Raw genomic sequence first — 18,643 nt, 5'->3', positions numbered from 1 at the left:
TAAGTTTTCTAGTGGTCACATTAATAAAACAAAAAAGCAACAGGTGAAATTAACTTAAATAATATATTTTATTTAACTCAATATATCCACACTACCATGCAATCAATATTAAAGTTATTAATGAGCTAGTTGATATCCTTTTTTCCATACTAAGTGTTTGAAATTCAGTGTGTATATTTTGAGCACATATCAACGTAGACAAGTAATATTTCAAGTGTTCAGTACCCATGGGCGGCCAGTGGCTCTTTGGTCAGCATAGCTCTAAAGAATGAAACGATATTAAAAGCTAAAGTGAAAACTAATATTTGTCCAGTGCTTTCTATGCCCTAAGCACTTTTATATGTTATTTAGGGAGCAGATGAGCTATCTAAATGGCTTTATGCTTACCGTCTATATAAGGGAATCCTCAGCAAAAATAAAGAGCAAGTGTACTGTGGGGCTCTCCTTATGTGTATCATAATGAAATCATGATTTCATTGATGTGTATCCTATGTGTTTATAGCCGGAATACAGAACACTGAGGTCAGAGACGGGTGCTAACATCTTCCCTTTGGTTAGTTCACTCCCTACAGAATTTTTACAGTAAGAGACTATGCATTTCCCTGTAGAACCACTCACTCGACATTTCTGGCCACAGAAGAATGGACAGAAAGAGTCCATGTAACAGCCTGATCTTTAGAAACTCCTGTATGTTAATTACTCAGCAGCATCCAGTGACTAAGGAAGCGTATTTGACTCAACATTTTTTCCTTGTCAAAGTTGGGAAGGATTAGATTATTGATCTATGAAACTTAAATTCTTTCATGTCGGGCTTCCCTGGTGGCGCAGTGGTTGAGAGTCCACCTGCCGATGCAGGGGACACGGGTTCGTGCCCCGGTCCGGAAAGATCCCACATGCCGCGGAGCAGCTGGGCCCGTGAGCCATGGCCGCTGAGCCTGCGCGTCCGGAGCCTGTGCTCCGCAACAGGAAAGGCCACAGCAGTGAGAGGCCCACGTACCACAAAACAAAACAAAACAAAAAATAATAATAATCATACAAATGAGTAGAAAGATACGAATAAGTTCCCCTTCCTGAAAAAAAGTAAAATGGTCTAAGGAAGCAAAAATGGACATCAAAGGATGAGGCTGGTAGTCAGCATTCTTAACAGAGGGAACACCATGAACAATCATGGAAAGAGGAAAATACAAATTATTTTGAAAGAGAGTTAATGATTCAGTAATAGTCTTCTCCCCTTATTCATCTTGTACAATTATTTTCAAACTAATATTTTATAGAGCATTCTAGGATACTTTTTTTGAATATTCGTTTTATTTATTTTCTTTATTTTTTTGGCTGTGTCAGTTCTTAGTTCTGGCACACGAGATCTTTGCTGAGGCATCCAGGATCTTTCATTACAGCGCATGGGCTCTTCATTGTGGTGCGCGGGCTTCTCTCTAGTTGTGTCATGCGGGTTTTCTCTCTCTAGTTGTGGTGTGCAGGCTCCAGGGTTCATGGGCTCTGTGGTTTGCAGCACGCAGGCTCTCTTGTTGAGGTACACAAGCTCAGTAGTTGTGGCACAAGGGCTTAGTTGCCCGGCTGCATGTGGGATCTTAGTTCCCCAACCAGGGACTGAACGTGCATCCCCTGCATTGGAAGGCAGATCCTTTACCACTGGACCACCAGGGAAGTTCCTAGAATACTTTAAAACAGCTAACTTTGATTAAGGTTACAGTTGAAAGTTTTTTTCTTCTTCTGAGCAGATATTTTACCTAATTTACCTGTTAAAATACTGCCTATAGAAATCATCAACAAAACAAAAAGACAACCTACTGAATGGGAGAAAATATTTGCAAATGATAAGACTGATAAGGGGTTAATATACAAAATATATAAACAGCTCATACAACTCAACATCAAAGGAAAAAAAACAATAAAAAAAAAAGGGGAGGGAGGAACTTCAAGATGGTGGAGGAGAAAGACATGGAGATCACCTTCCTTCCATAACTACATCAAAAATACACCTACATGTGGAACAACTCCTACAGAACACCTACTGAATTCTTGCAGAAGACCTCAGACTTCCCAAAAGGCAAGAAACTTCCCACATACCTGGGTAGGGCAAAAGAAAAAAGAAAAAACAGAGACAAAAGGATAGGCACGGGACTTGCACCAGTGGGAGGGAGCCGTGAAGGAGGAAGTTTCCACACACTAGGAAGCCCTTTCACTGGTGGGGATGGAGGGTGGGCAGGGGGGGAAGCTTCGGAGTCATGGAGGAGAGCGCAGCAACAGGGGTGCAGAGGGCAAAGTGGACAGATTTCCGCACAGCGGATCAGTGCCGACCAGCACTCACCAACCTGAAAGACTTGTCTGCTCAACCGCTGGGTCGGGTGGGGGCTGGGAGCTGAGGCTCGGGCTGCGGAGGTCAGATCCCAGGGACGGGACTGGTGGTGGCTGCATGAACACAGTCTGAAGGGGGCTAGTGCACCACAGCTAGCCGGAAGGGAGTCTGGGAAAAAGTATGGATTTGCCTAAGAGGCAAGAGACCATTGTTTCGGGGTGTGCAAGGAGAGGGGATTCAGAGCACTGCCTAAATGAACCCCAGAGACAGGCATGAGCCACAGCTATCAGCGTGGACACCAGAGACGGGCATGAAATACTAACGCTGCTGCTGCAGCCACCAAGAAGCCTATGTGCAAGCACAGGTCACTATCCACACCTCCCGTCCTGGGAGCCTGTGCAGCCCGCCATTGCCAGTGTTCCATGATCCACGGACAACTTCCCTGGGAGAACACACAGCGTTCCTCAGGCTGTTGCAATGTCTTGCCAGCCTCTGCCACTGCAGGCTCACCCTGCATTCCAGTTATAACTGCTATACCCCTCCCTTCCCCCAGCCTGAGTGAGCCAGAGCCCCGGAATCATTACTCCTTTAACACCCTCCTGTCTGGGTGAAGAACAGATGCCAAAGGGCGACCTACCTGCAGAGGCAGGGGGAAATCCAAAGCTGAACCCCAGGAGCTGTGCGAACAAAGAAGAGAAAGGGAAATCTCTCCATGCAGCATCAGGAGCAGCGGATTAAATCTCCACAATCAACTTGATGTACCCTGCATCTGTGGAATACCTGAATAGACAACGAATCATCCCAAAACTGAGGCGGTGGACTTTGGGAGCAACTGTAGACTTGGAATTTGCTTTCTGTGTCTAATTTGTTTCTACTTTTATGTTTATCTTAGTTTAGTATTTACAGCTTATTATCATTGGTAGATTTGTTTATTGATTTGTTTGCTCTCTTCTTTTATATATATATGTATATATATTTTTCTTTTTCTTTTTGTGATTGTGTATGTGTACGCTTCCTTGTGTGATTTTGTCTGTATAGGTTTACTTTTACCATCTGTCCTAGGGTTCTTTCTGTCCGTTTCTTTTTAGTATAGTTTTTAGTGCTTGTTATCATTGGTGGATTTGTTTGTGGGATTGGTTGCTCTCTCTTTTTTTTAAACTTTTTATTTATTTATTTTAATAATTTTTTTATTTTAATAACTTTATTTTTAATTTTTCTTTCTTTCATTTTTATTTCTTTTCTCCCTTTTCTTCTGAGCCGTGTGGCTGACAGGGTCTTAGTGTTCCACCCAGGTGTCAGGCCTGAGCCTCTGAGGGGGGACAGCCAAGTTCAGGACACTGGTCCACCAGAGACTTCCTGGCCCCTCATAATATCAATCGGTGAGAACTCTCCCAGAGATCTCCATCTCAATGCTAAGACCCAGCTCCACTCAACAATAGTAAGCTCCAGTGCTGGATATCCCATGTCAAACAAGTAGCAAGACAGGAACACAACACCACCCATTAGCAGAGAGGCTGCCTAAAATCATAATAAGGTCACAGACACCCCAAAACACACCACTGGACGTGGTCCTGCCCACCAGAAAGACAAGATCCAGACTCACCCATCAGAACACAAGCACCAGTCCCCTCCACCAGGAAGCCTACACAGCCCACTGAACCAAACTTACCCACTGGGGGCAGACACCAAAAACAATGGGAACTATGAACTTGTAGCCTGTTAAAAGGAAACCCCAAACACAGTAAGTTAAGCAAATTAAGAAGACAGAGAAATACACAGCAGATGAAGGAGCAAGGTAAAAACCCACCAAACAAATGAAGAGGAAATATGTAGTCTACCTGAAAAAGAATTCAGAGTAATGATAGTAAAGATGATGCAAAATCTTGGAAATAGAATGGAGAAAATACAAGAAACATTTTAACAGGGACCTAGAAGAACTAAAGAGCAAACAAACAATGATGAACAGCACAATAAATGAAATTAAAAATTCTCTAGAAGGAATCAATAGCAGAATAACTGAGGCAGAAGAATGGATAAGTGACCTGGATGATAAAATAGTTGAAATAACTACTGCAGAGCAGAATAAAGAAAAAGAATGAAAAGAATTTAGGGCAGTCTCGGAGACCACTGGGACAACATTAAATGCACCAACATTCCAGTTATAGGGGTCCCAGAAGATGAAGTGAAAAAGAAAGGGACTGAGAAAATATTTTGAAGAGATTATAGTTGAAAACTTCCCTAATATGGGAAAGGAAATAGTCAATCAAGTCCAGGAAGTGCAGAGAGTCCCATACAGGATAAATCAAGGAGAAACATGCCAAGACACATAGTAATCAAACTATCAAAAATTAAATACAAAGAAAAAATATTAAAAGCAGCAAGGGAAAACCAACAAATAACATACAAGGGAATCCCCATAATGTTAAGAGCTGATCTTTCAGGAGAAACTCTACAAGCCAGAAGGGAGTGGTAGGACATATTTAAAGTGATGAAAGGGAAAAACGTACAACCAAGATTACTCTACCCAGCAAGGATCTCGTTCAGATTTGATGGAGAAATTAAAACTTTTACAAACAAGCAAAAGCTAAGAGAATTCAGCACCACCAAAGCAGCTTTACAACAAATGCTAAAGGAACTTCTTTAGGCAGGAAACACAAGAGAAGGAAAAGACCTACAACAACAAACCAAAAACAATTAAGAAAACGGTAATAGGAACATACATATGGATAATTACCTTAAAGCAAATGGATTAAATGCTCCAACCAAAAGACACAGACTGGCTGAATGGATACAAAAACAAGACCCATATATAAGCTGTCTACAAGAGATCCACCTCAGACATACATAGAGACTGAAAGTGAGGAGATGGAGAAAGATAATCCATGCAAATGGAAATCAAAAGAAAGCTGGAGTAGCAATTCTCATATCAGACAAAATAGACTTTAAAACAAAGACTATTACAAGAGACAAGGACACTAAATAATGATCAAGGGATCAATCCAAGAAGAAGATATAACAATTGTAAATACTTATGCACCCAACATAGGAGCACCTCAATACATAAGGCAAATACTAACAGCCATAAAGGGGGAAATCGACAGTAACACAAACAGAGTAGGGGACTTTAACACCCCACTTTCACCCATGGACAGATCATCGAAAATGAAAATAAATAAGGAAACACAAGCCTTAAATGATACATTAAAAAAGATGGACTTAATTGATATTTATAGGACATTCCATCCAGAAAAACCAGAATACACGTTTTTCTCAAGTGCTCATGGAACATTCTCCAGGATAGATCATATATTGGGTCACAAATCAAGCCTTGGTAAATTTAAGAAAATTGAAATCGTATCAAGTATCTTTTCTGACCACAACGCTATGAGCCAAGATATCAATTACAGGAAAAGATCTGTAAAAAATACAAACACATGGAGGCTAAACTATACACTACTAAATAACCAAGAGGTCACTGAGGAAATCAAAATATATCTAGGAACAAATGACAATGAAAACACAACAACCCAACACCTATGGGATGCAGCAAAAGCAGTTCTAAGAGGGAAGTATATAGCAATACAATCCTACCTAAGAAAAATCTCAAATAAACAACCTAAACTTACACCTAAAGCAATTAGAGAAAGAACAAAAAAAACCCCAAAGTTAGCCCAAGGAAAGAAGTCATAAAGATCAGATCAGAAATAAATGAAAACGAAATGAAGGAAACGATAGCAAAGGTCAATAAAACTAAAAGGTGGTTCTCTGAGAAGATAAAGAAGATTGATAAACCATTAGCCAGGCTCATCAAGAAAAAAACGGAAAAGACTCAAATCAACAGAATTAGAAATGAATAAGGAGAAGTAACAACGGACACTGCAGAAATACAAAGGATCATGAGAGATTACTACAAGCTACTATATGCCAATAAAATGGATAACCTGGAAGAAATGGACAAATTCTTAGAAAAGCACAATCTTCTGAGACTGAACCAGGAAGAAATAGAAAATATAAACAGACCAATCACAAGCACTGAAATTGAAACTATGATTAAAAATCTTCCAACAAACAAAAGCCCAGGACAAGACAGCTTCACAGGCCAATTTTATCAAACATTTAGAGAAGAGCTAATACCTATCTTTCTCAAACTCTTCCAAAATAGAGCAGAGCGAGGAACACTCCCAAACTCATTTGATGAGGTCACCATTACCCTGATACGAAAACCAGACAAAGATGTCACAAAAAAACGACAACTACAGGCCCATAGCACTGATGAACATAGGTGAAAAATCCTCAACAAAATGCTAGCAAACAGAATCCAACAGCACACTAAAAGGATCATACACCATGATCAAGTGGGGGTTATTCCAGGAATGCAAGGATTCTTCAATATACGCAAATCTATCAATGTGATAAACCATATTAACAAATTGAAGGAGAAAAAGCATATGATTATCTCAATAGATGCAGAGAAAGCTTTTGACAAAATTCAACACCGATTTATGATAAAAACCCACCAGAAAGTAGGCATAGGGGGAACTTACCTCAACATAATAAAGGCCACATATGACAAACCCACAGCCAACATCATTCTCAATGGTGAAAAACTGAAACCATTTCCTCTAAGATCAGGAACAAGACAAGGTTGCCCACTCTCACCACTATTATTCAACACAGTTTGGAAGTCCTAGCCACGGTAATCAGGGAAGAAAAAGAAATTAAAGGAATCCAAATCGGAAAAGAAGAAGTAAAACTGTCACTCTTAGCAGATGACATGATACTATTCACAGAGAATCCTAAATATGTTACCAGAAAACTACTAGAGCTATCAATGAATTTGGTAAAGTAGCAGGATACAAAATTAATGCACAGAAATCTCTTGCATTTCTACACACTAATGATGAAAAATCTGAAAGAGAAATTAAGGGAACACTCCCATTTACCACTGCAACAAAAAGAATAAAATACCTAGGAATAAACCTACCTAGGTAGACCTGTATGCAGAAAACTGTAAGACACTGATGAAAGAAACTAAAGATGATACAGACAGATGGAGAGATATACCATGTTCTTGGATTGGAAGAATCAACATTGTGAAAATGACTATACTATAGGATTCAGTGCAATCCCTATCAAACTACCAATGGCATTTTTCACAGAACAGAACAAAAAATTGCACAATTTGCATGGGAACACAAAAGATCCCAAATAGCCAAAGCAATCTTGAGAAAGAAAAACGGAGCTTGAGGAATCAGGCTCCTGGACTTCAGACTATACTACAAAGCTACAGTAATCAAGACAGTACAGTACTGGCACAAAAACAGAAATATATATCAATGGAACAGGATAGAAAGCCCAGAGATAAACCCACCCACATATGGTCACCTTATCTTTGACAAAGGAGCCAAGGATATACAATGGAGAAAAGAAAGCCTCTTCAATAAATGGTGCTGGGGAAACAAGATAGCTACATGTAAAAGAATGAAATTAGAACACTACCTAACACCATACACAAAAATAAACTCAAAATGGATTAGAGACCTAAATGTAAGACACTATAAATCTCTTAGAGGAAAATATAGGCAGAACACTGTATGACTTAAATCACATCAAGATCCTTTTTGACCCACCTCCTGGAGAAATGGAAATAAAAACAAAAATATACAAATGGGACCTAATGAAATTTAAAAGCTTTTGCACAGCAAAGGAAACCGTAGAGGAGATGAAAAGACAACCCTCAGAATGGTAGAAAATATTTGCAAATGAAGCAACTGACAAAGGATTAATCTCCAAAATATACAAGCAGCTCATGCAGTTCAACATCAAAGAACAAACAACCCAATCCAAAAATGGGCAGAAGAGCTAAATAGACATTTCTCCAAAGAAGATATACAGATTGTCAACAAACACATGAAATGATGCTCAACATCACTAATCGTTAGAGAAATGTAAATCAAAACTACAATGAGGTATCACCTCACAGTGGTCAGAATGGCCATCATCAAAAAAATCTACAAACGATAAATGCTGGAGAGGGTGTGGAGAAAAGGGAACACTTCTACGCTGTTGGTGGGAATGTAAATTGATACAGCCACTATGGAGAACACTATGGAGTTTCCTTAAAAAACTAAAAATAGAATTACCATACGACCCAGCAATCCCACTACTGGGCATATATCCTGAGAAAACCATAATTCTAAAAGAGTCATGTACCACATTGTTCACTGCAGCACTATTTACAATAGCCAGGACATGGAAGCAACCCAAGTTTCCACTGACAGATGAATGGATAAAGAAGGTGTGGCACATATATACAATGGAATATTATTCAGCTATAAAAGGAAACAAAATTGAGTTATTTGTAGTGAGGTGGATGGACCTAGAGTCTGTCATACAGAGTGAAGTAAGTCAGAAAGAGAAAAACAACTACCATAAGCTAACACATATGTATGGAATCTAAAAATAAATAAATAAATAAATAATGGTTCTGAAGAACTAGGGGCAGGACAGGAATAAAGACACAGACCTACTAGAGAATGGACTTGAGGACACGGGGAGGGGGAAGGGTAAGCTGAGATGAAGTGAGAGAGTGGCATGGACATATATACACTACCAAACGTAAAATAGATAGCTAGTGGGAAGCAGCCACATAGCACAGGGAGATCAGCTCGGTGCTTTGTGCCCACCTAGAGGGGTGGGATAGGGAAGGTGGGAGGGAGACGCAAGAGGGAGGGGATATGGGGATATATGTATATGTATAGCTGATTCACTTTGTTATACAGCAGCACCTAACACACCACTGTGAAGCAATTATACTCCAAAAAAGACGTTAAAAAAAAATAAAGGGCAGAAGACCTGAATAAACGCTTTTCCAAAGACATACAGATGGCCAATAGGCACATGGAAAGATCCTTAACATAATCAATCATCAGAGAAATGCAAATTAAAACCACAATGAAATAGCACTTCATACCTGTCAGAATAGCTATCATCAAAAACCCCACAAATAACAAATGTTGGTGAGGATGTGGAGAAAAGAGAGCCCTTATACACTCTTGGTGGGAATGTAAATTGGTGCAGCCACTATGGAAAACAGTATGGAGGTTTCTCAAAAAACTAAAAATAGAACTACCACATGACCCAGCAATTCTACTTCTGGGTATTTATCTGGGGAAAAAACAAGAACAAAAACCCCCACTAATTTGAAAAGATATGTGCACCCCAATGTTCAAATCAGCATTTTTTACAATTTCCAAGATATGAAAGCAACCTAAGTGTCCATCAACAGATGAATGGATAAAGAAGATGTGGTATACACACACACACACACACACACACACACACACACACACACACACACTAGAATACTATTTAGCCATAAAAAATGAATGAAATTTTGCCATTTGCAACAACATGAATGAACTTGGAGGGTATTATGCTTAGTGAAATAAGTCAGACAGAGAAAGACAAATACTGTATGATATCACTTCTATGTGGACTCTAAAAAGTAAAACACACTTGTGAATACAACAAAAAGGAAACAGACTCACAGATACAGAGAACAAACTAGTGGTTACCAGTGCGGAGAGGGAAGGGAGGAGGGGCAATATAGGGGTAGAGGATTAAGAGGCACAAATTACTATGTATAAATAAATAAGCTATTAAGGATATATAGTACAACACAGGGAATATAGTCAATATTTTATAATAACTATAAATGGAACATAACCTTTAAAAATTGTGAACCACAATCTGTATACCTGAAATACAAATAGAAATAGGATTGAAATATTGGCTATTAGTAAGTCCCAATATTCACTTTAATGGAGGGAGAGAATCATAGAGCAGGATTTGAAGTGCATGTTTGAACATATCTGATGTTCTTCAAATTCATGACAACTCGGAGGAAGTTAGGAAACTTATGAAGACTCTGTATTGTAATAACTATCTTCTAGGGCTTCCCTGGTGGCGCAGTGGTTGAGAGTCTGCCTGCCGATGCAGGGGACACGGGTTCGTGCCCCGGTCCGGGAGGATCCCACATGCCGCGGAGCAGCTGGGCCCGTGAGCCATGGCCGCTGAGCCTGCGTTTCTGGAGCCTGTGCTCCGCAACGGGAGAGGCCACGGCAGTGAGAGGCCCGCGTACCACAAAAAAAAAAAAACAAAAAAAAACTGTCTTCCAGCAGCTCAATTTTTCTCCATTTGTACAAATCTCTGGTCTTCATTCCATAGTGGAAATACACAGTATTACCTCTGATCTTTGTGTGCAGGATACATCTTAAAATTTAAGAAAGAAAGAAAGAGACTGAAAAAGAATATACATACACACACACACACACACACACACACACACACATATATATAATCACTTAGCTGTACACCTGAAACTAACATTATAAATTAACTATACATCAATAAAAATTTATTTAATAAAGAAAGAAAGAGATAATCTGGCCCTTGCTTACTTTTCCAGCCCTGTTTTCTCCTGGTACATTCCTGAAATTCTGTATTTTAGTCACTAGACTCTGATCTGGTGGAGGAGCTGAGTTCTTCTTGCTTCTAAACCTTCACACATGCTGTTCCCTGCCTGGGAAATTCTGCTCATTAGTTATGTCTCCCATTAGACAACCACTTCTTCCAGGAAGTCCCCTGGTTCTTCCACATTTGAGCAAGGTGGATTTCCTGAAGACTTTCATAGCCTCTGAGCTTTCCCTGTCTCAGTTTTCATCACGTTACCCTGGAAGTGCTTGCCTCCTGATTAAATCCCCCCTAGAGAGGAAAAGTCCATGGAGACTAGGAATTGAGACTATAGCACTGAGTGACTAGGTGTTGAACAAATGAATGAAAACACAAGTGAACAAACGAATGGATGATTCTACATTATTTTTAAAAAATTTTTATTGGAGTATAGTTGATTTACAATGTTGTATTGATTCTACATTATTACCTAAGAGAATTCTCTTACTTGAGGAAAAGTTGAGTAGAAAATTTTTAGTTCTGTTTTTATTGAGGAGCATTTCTTTCTGTCCAAATTGAAGAAAAAACAGACAAACAACAAGAGGTAAAAAAACTCCACCAAGTTGAGAGGAAAGCATTATATGGTCACTGCTCTGTCTGCTATTCCTGATTCAGTCTCCACATATCCATGATGCGTCTAACTTGTGTCTTTATTTTTTAAACAAAAGCTGACTGAGGAGTCTGTAGGGAACAACATGGCACCTGATAGCAAGAAACTATCATAGGAAGTGTGGCTTTGCCCCTTTACATGCTGGGAATTGATATTAATTACAGCAAATCTTACGACAGCTGGTACTGAATGAGAGTCTTTCTGAACTTTATTAACTTCCTGTGCAAAACGAGTCTGAGATTATGTTATCTCCATTTTCCATACAGAATCGCTGAGACACAGAGAGATGAGCAACTTACTCATATTCACCTAGGTCGTGAGAGCCAAGCATAACTGATTCTGACGCCCAAGCTCGTGACCCTTTCCTATTAGGGGCAAGAAGGCCTGGCAAAGGGCCCGGGTTGGGAAAACTGTCTGAACAGATGGGTTGGGCTCCAGAATCATCAAGGAGTAGGAACTGGAACTTGAGGGTCAGGCCACACCTACTGAGATGGGGGTCGTGCTGTTTACAGACAGGGAAGAGCAGCGTATGTTCAGATGGTCCCAAATGTGGCCATTTGCGCGGCTTCTGCTGTGCACCTTTCCCACCCACCCTCAGCATATTCCAGAGAAACACACTGAGAAACAAAAGTTTAGTGTTTCTCACCTAAAATTGAACCATTTTGTTCCTCAGAGCCTCCAGCAGTAAAGCTGCATCACTAGCTACCTGTTTTCTCAGTGAGAAAGCTCAAAAGCCCACTTGCTGTTTCCTATCGACATTCCCTGGACACTCTCCCCCCACCCCCTCCTATCCCCTCCCAGAATTCATGATTTGACAACCTCGAGGCTCTGGGAGATGATGACATCTCCACCACCACCGTGAAAGTTACCCCCATCCCCACCCCATTCATCAGACAGGAAGAAGAGAAGGCAAGCATCTGTGCAGCTGTGTGCCCCTCAACAAGGAATTTATGAAAGGACCTGAGATTCTCACACAGAACACATAAATCTCTGGCAGCGTTATGCCATATTGAACTCTTAACCCCAAACAATGGAGGACGGTGGCAACCAGACCATTTTGGTGACTGCTGAAGAACAGCAAGGATATCCTCATCGTGTATGATTCATTCTTTAAATACTGTGAACCACATTGGGAAGTCGCAGGTCATACTAGTGACTACAGAGAATGTTTGTAAAACCATTGCTCACCTCCTTTATTGGCAGTGTTTCCAGTAGATTCTCCTCCTCCCTTGCACCTAGTGAAATCCTTGTTCCTGACAACTCATCCTCACAAGGAAAGGCTATGACATCACCCATGGTTACTCCGAGGGAACTGTGACATTCTCAAATTAATCAGACAGAAAGATGAGGGAGGCAGATATATTTATCTATAAAATTTTATGTAATCAGCTGTAGCAGGAAGAAACATGCCAGGAGAGAATGTTATAAAGGTTTGGAATAGGATACGTTGGTAGGTAAACCCTGCTGAAATGCGGCAAAGCCTCTTTGAAGTTATGGATTTAATTTAATCACAACCAGACAAAGAGCTGCGTGAACAGTCGTGCGTGCTGATTCTCAAAACAAAACAAAATCCCAAGATATAAACTCCTCTTTTCCTACAGTGGAACTGGGAATTCTTCCAAGACGACTTAAAATAACACTTACTGTTCAATTATCTTGTGGGAAAATAGTGATTATATAGAGTTCCAAAACATAGCAAATCTGCCCACCTCCAGTGGAATTCAAAATACTTTGTTTAGTTAGTAAACAGTATTTACGGTGGTGTAGGTAGTTTTAAACCCACAATCCGGGGGCTGTTATAAATATCTTCCTTTGGTCTGTGATTTTCTAAACTCTCCAAGCGTTCCTTCGATACTAGAGACTTTTCCAGAGATTATGGACAGAGGTGCACTTAAAAATATTGACTAGGGCAAAGCATGTTTTGTTTGATTCAATAAATGTTTTTTAAGATCTTTGGGGGCTGACATGTTGCACAGCTCTAGCAGGTACCATTCCCACATGCATGGTGTGCCCTGGCCTTGTGCAGTATACAACCTGTGACACTGTACCTGGTGGCCAGGCCAACTGTGTGCCAGACTCAATTCTAGGCACTGGGGAGATATTAGAGAGTAAGTCAGTCAAAAATTTATGGCCTCACAGAGGCTACATTCTAGTGGGAAAAGACAGACAATAAGTGTAATAAGTAAGTAAAACATATGGTGATAGTGATCAGTGCTTTGTGGGAAAAGTGAGGAGGATAAAGTTAGGAGCGTGAGGTGGAGGGTGTTATAATCTTTATTAGGAGGGCCAGGGAAGGCCTCACTGAGGTGACATTTAAGTAAAGAGTAGATGGAGGGAAAGGAGTAAAACCGTAAGAGCCAGGAATAGTCCTGGCTATGGGAACAGCAAGTGCAAAAGCCCTGTGGCTGGACCAGAATGCACAAGGGGGAAATTGTAAGAGATGAGGTCATGCTGGTAATGGGCCCAGATCTTGCAGAGCCTTGTATGAAATCATAAGGACTCAGTTTTCCCTCTGAGTGAACTATGAGAAAGAAAGTCATTGGAGTGTTCTGAGCACAGTAGCGGTATGATCTGACATATTTTAGAAGGATTTTGAAGGCTTCTCTGTTGAGAATGATTGCATGGGGGTAAAGGCAGAACAGGTGAAGCGCTTAGAAGGCACCTGGGATAGTACAGGCAAGAGGTGATGCCAGGCTCCTACGGGGCTGGCAGAAGGGAAGGTGGTGACAAGTGTCCTTATTTCAGATATATTTTGAAGGTAGGGCCAGCAGGATTTCTTGAGAGGTTAGTGTTTGAATAATAATAAAAAAAAAACCCCAAAGGATGACCCCAAGGTTTTCAGCTAGAACTAAAAGCAACCGAGCGGCCATCATCAGATAAGGGGGATACGGTCAGTAGAGCAAGATTTTGAGGCAAGGGAAGCTCAGAAGGTCAGGAGGAGGTGTTTTCAGTTGGCGATGTCTATCAGCCATCCATGGTGGTATTTTGTTTGCCATTAGAAGCTTACTACATATAATACCCACATTAAGATGAGAAATTTCAAAGCCTACAGCTTATAAATATAAATACTATTCCTTATATTTAGTTCCAGGCCATTGACAACACAAGGAGTCCGCTGAGTTCCATATGGCTACCTGCTTGGAACATAAAAGGAGCTGGTGATGGGAAGAATTCACCTGTAAGACTTCACATCTCTAGGAAGGGAGAAGATGGGTAAGAGAGTTCATTTTCAGCTCTTGGCTGGGAAACACTGCAATTATAAATTTAATAGCTAAACTCTTTGGCATACGTTGAAAGGCAGTTTCAGTCTCCTGGCCTCATCATGCTGCCTCAGACTTCTGTGGCCGCCAGATCACTTCCTCAAACAGTGGGACGGCTACACTCTCAAGGTCTTTCAGTTCCCCAGTGCGAAGTCCACCGACTTCATTACTGCTAGAACATCTTAAGCCTACTGTTCTGTCTCACAAAAATCCTGGAAATTAGCTTTTGCACTGGAAGCAATTGAATCCATAAAAACTGATTCTGTTACGTTGACTCATCCAACATGCAGTTTTCCTGAAGTTAAACTCAAAAGCCAAAATAGTCCATTTAAAGTCTTGTGATGGTATAAATTCCACATTCTTGTGCCCCGGCGGGGAGGAAAGGAATGCTTTTAAGGTCACACATTTTTATAAGTCAAAGCCCATGAGATAGTACCTTTTAAATAGGTGCTTCGGCAGATGGCTATCAGTGCTAAGAACTGGAAAAGCAACCATATTTGTAAACTACTTTACACTTTATAAAGCACATTTTATCCTTTATTTTATAAGGATCTTCTTTGATCCTTATAAATACTCTGTGAGATCAAATATTATGACTACTCCTGTTTTCATATAAAGAAACTGACTCTGTCTGATGAGCAGCAAAGTCTAGATCTGCCCTTTCACTGCAAACCTCCAATTCTTTCTGCCGTATTAAGCTGACTTAGAACTCTTCCAGGAGAGCTACTCACTGTTGTCCTGTCACCTGGGCCCTAAGTAAATTAACAAATAGGTTCCACCTGTGCCACTTAGCATTAACCAGATCCTTCTTCGGACGGAGTTGATGGATGGAAAAGTTTCAGACAAGTAGCCGCCAGGAAGGTGTGTGTGTGTGTGTGTGTGAGTCCCAGCACCATCGTGAATGAACTCATTCTAAAAACAGACATTCAGGCATTAACACAGAGGAAAGCTTAAAATGATAAGACTAGCTGGTGAGGCACAGAGGAGTTCCACAGATCACTGAAGGTCTCCAGATACTCCGGAGCAGCAGATCTATTCCACATGCAAGTCACAAAAGATGGGCATACAAATTTGTGTCCAGAGCAGGGAACATTTCAAGTGCCCTTTCTACTATAATGCAAACCATTTAAAAAATTTAGCTATAAAGATAACCTTAACTTAGTGGAAAAAAATTAACAACTATGATGTGACAAAGGTAGGTGAATCAACTAGAATCAACTCAACTAGAGTGGTCCATGGGGGTCTAAAAGGTACTTGGTTCCCTACTTACCCTGCCCCTACTGCCAGCCAAGGGAAAGTCATTGTTGATAGGAAACACGCCACTTTGTATACCTATATTAATAGTGTTGGTTTAAGTACATGACAATAGCATAATAATTAGTTATAAAAATGTTAACAGTAAGTTTTTTAAACTTAAAACTGCAAGGATATATTACAGTCAGACTTCTAATGCCTTTGCGGAATCAAAAACATGACTAAGTTTAGAAGTTGGTGAAAATAACTAAAATGTAATGGAAGAACAGAAAGGAATATATATGTCATGGATTTAAAATAAAAGCAAACCTTGTGAATAAGCAACGTAAGCATGTTAAATGGCACTACCAGGAAAACCTGTCAAGAGAATTTTACCTTTGGAAAGAGACATAAAGGAGGATATTGGCTAACATTTAAAGGCTACATAATGAAAGACGAAGACATGATTATTTTGGAAAAGGGATCAGAATAGCATCCTTGGCCAAGAAGAAGAAGAAATGGACCAAAGCTAAAGTGACAGATGAGAAATGGCTGAGGATGAGGCAGTGGGGGGAGGTGGGGAGGAACTAGTTATTTAAAATCCTGATTTTCCTCCTGTATATTTTTACAAGGAGCTAATGAGAGTACCGCATATGTGCACAGTAGTTTAGTTTTTGAAGTGTTTTATTCTCTCACAAGGTGCTAAAAACTTCTGGTTTGGTCAGGATGGCATTTTCTTTGTGCTCTAGAGAGGTTGTGTGACTTTCCCAAAGTCACCCAGCTAGTGATGGGGAAGCTGAGGGTAAAGCCCTTCTGTTCTGGCTCTTGATTTATATGACAAATCCCTGTCTATGAGAGAATGAAAAGACAGATGGGAACTGTCATCCCAGGCAACCCTTTTCTGTAACAATTTTTCATTCAAAATGCTAAATGAAGTTTATCTTACTTTATAAAGTTTATATGAAAATTATATTTAAATATTATTTATAAATGCCAATTACATTCTGCCACTTTCTTCCCTGGTTGCTTATAAAAATATGTCCACTTGGAACACCTTACCTCTGTTTGCATTCATCTACCCTATGCTTATTACTTCTTAGCTCTGTAAACTTAGGCGAACTAATAAAGCTTTCTAAGTCTCACTCCTCTCCTCTCATTTGTAAAATGGGTAATTATTTGACAAAGCTCTTAAAGATTCATCATGAGTATTAGGTGTTTGGCAAAGAACTTACCAGTATTGGTATTACCAATGTACTATACAACATAATCTTTGATGTCTGTTGCAGAATTGAATGTTACTTCTTTAGTATTTATCTAAAATTCTCTACAAGAGATATTTTGTACAATCTGTTATATTTGTAACACACATAATGCTTTACTACAATTTTTCTTAATTAAAAAGTAAAAATGGGGACTTCCCTCATGGCTCAGTGGTTAAGAATCCACCTGCCGATGCAGGGGACATGGGTTCGAGCCCTGGTCCAGGAAGATCCCATGTGTCGTGGAGCAACTAAGCCCGTGTGCCACAACTACTGAGCCTGCGCTCTAGAGCCCATGAGCCACAACTACTGAGCCCGCTCCGCAACAAGAGAAGCCACCGCAATGAGAAGCCCATGCACCTCAACAAAGAGTAGCCCCCGCTCAACGCATCTAGAGGAAGCCCATGTGCAGCAATGAGGACCCAATGCAGCCAAAATAAATTAAATAAATAAATAAATTTATAAAAAGTAAAAGCTATACTATATATAGATGGAAGGTTTTTTTTTTTGGCTATGACACTTGTTCATTATATTTCTCCTCTTAAAGAACAAGCATGCACTGGTCCTCAATAGAACAAGAAAATACATTTCTACAACTGGAAATACCCTCAATTCCCAGACAGTCCTCGTCACACAAGCGATTACAGTGTCCTAAGGTTTTTGAGTCATATAATGAGCTCAAACGGTTCTTGGGACAGGCCCTCAGATGAGACAAACAGAAAGAGTGCATATCACCACAAGATTCCAGGAAATGACTTTAACCATATCACGATCCTTTGTGTAACTGTTCGTGATAAGGATTGCATCACCTACATTCGGACATCCTGTGTATAAAGCGAGGGCTCCAAAGCGGAATGACCCTCTGTGGGTCTCACTCAGGGGAGAAGAGACCACAGCTTTCCACACAGGTAGAGTGCTCTGGTGCTCTATTTGTGAGGTAATCTTGCTCTTAAAGTCATCCAGCTCATGGGAGACCATGAGAAAGTTTCAAGAATTTGCAAAGCCGTATTACTACTGTTTTTAGAATAAAAGTCCACAGTGTAATAAAAGTATAATAAACAAAACTAGCAAAGGAGTCAAGATTATTTTGTTAAAATCTTGTAGATCCCAGTGCAAAATATGCCTATAAATTCTTAGAAAAATGGGACATATGGAACAGCTAAAGTTGTACTTTAAAAATAGTGGAGTGTGATTTAAGAAAACTCAGACTAGAGCTCTAAACGAGTTGTCAGAAGGCAGGAAAGGGCTGAAAGATAGAGTCAGGGCTCAACAAGACAGATTGTAAAGAAAGTCCAAGCGATCAGAGGAAAACACGGCCAAGATAGTAGCTTCACAACAGGCAGTAGGGAGTAAAAAAAATAAAGGGATGTGTGTGTGAGTGTGTACTACGTATATAAAGTCTAAGGGAAAAACACTCACAGTTTATTAAAGAAATTCATAGTAAAATCAC

The 18,643-nt window shown here is 40.1% G+C and overlaps 1 protein-coding gene across 1 annotated transcript in view; it reads right to left on the bottom strand.

Annotated features, from left to right (window-relative positions):
- ITGA2 (integrin subunit alpha 2) overlaps positions 1–18,643 on the bottom strand; it is a 109,708-nt gene that overhangs the window by 53,802 nt on the left and 37,263 nt on the right. The gene's annotated exons all lie outside the window — the stretch shown is intronic.

This window comes from Globicephala melas, chromosome 3, assembly GCF_963455315.2.
Source record: "Globicephala melas chromosome 3, mGloMel1.2, whole genome shotgun sequence".
Classification (NCBI taxonomy): Eukaryota; Metazoa; Chordata; class Mammalia; order Artiodactyla; family Delphinidae; genus Globicephala; species Globicephala melas.
The sequence above is the reverse complement of the archived record's forward strand: the minus strand, read 5'-3'. Positions and strand labels throughout refer to the sequence as shown.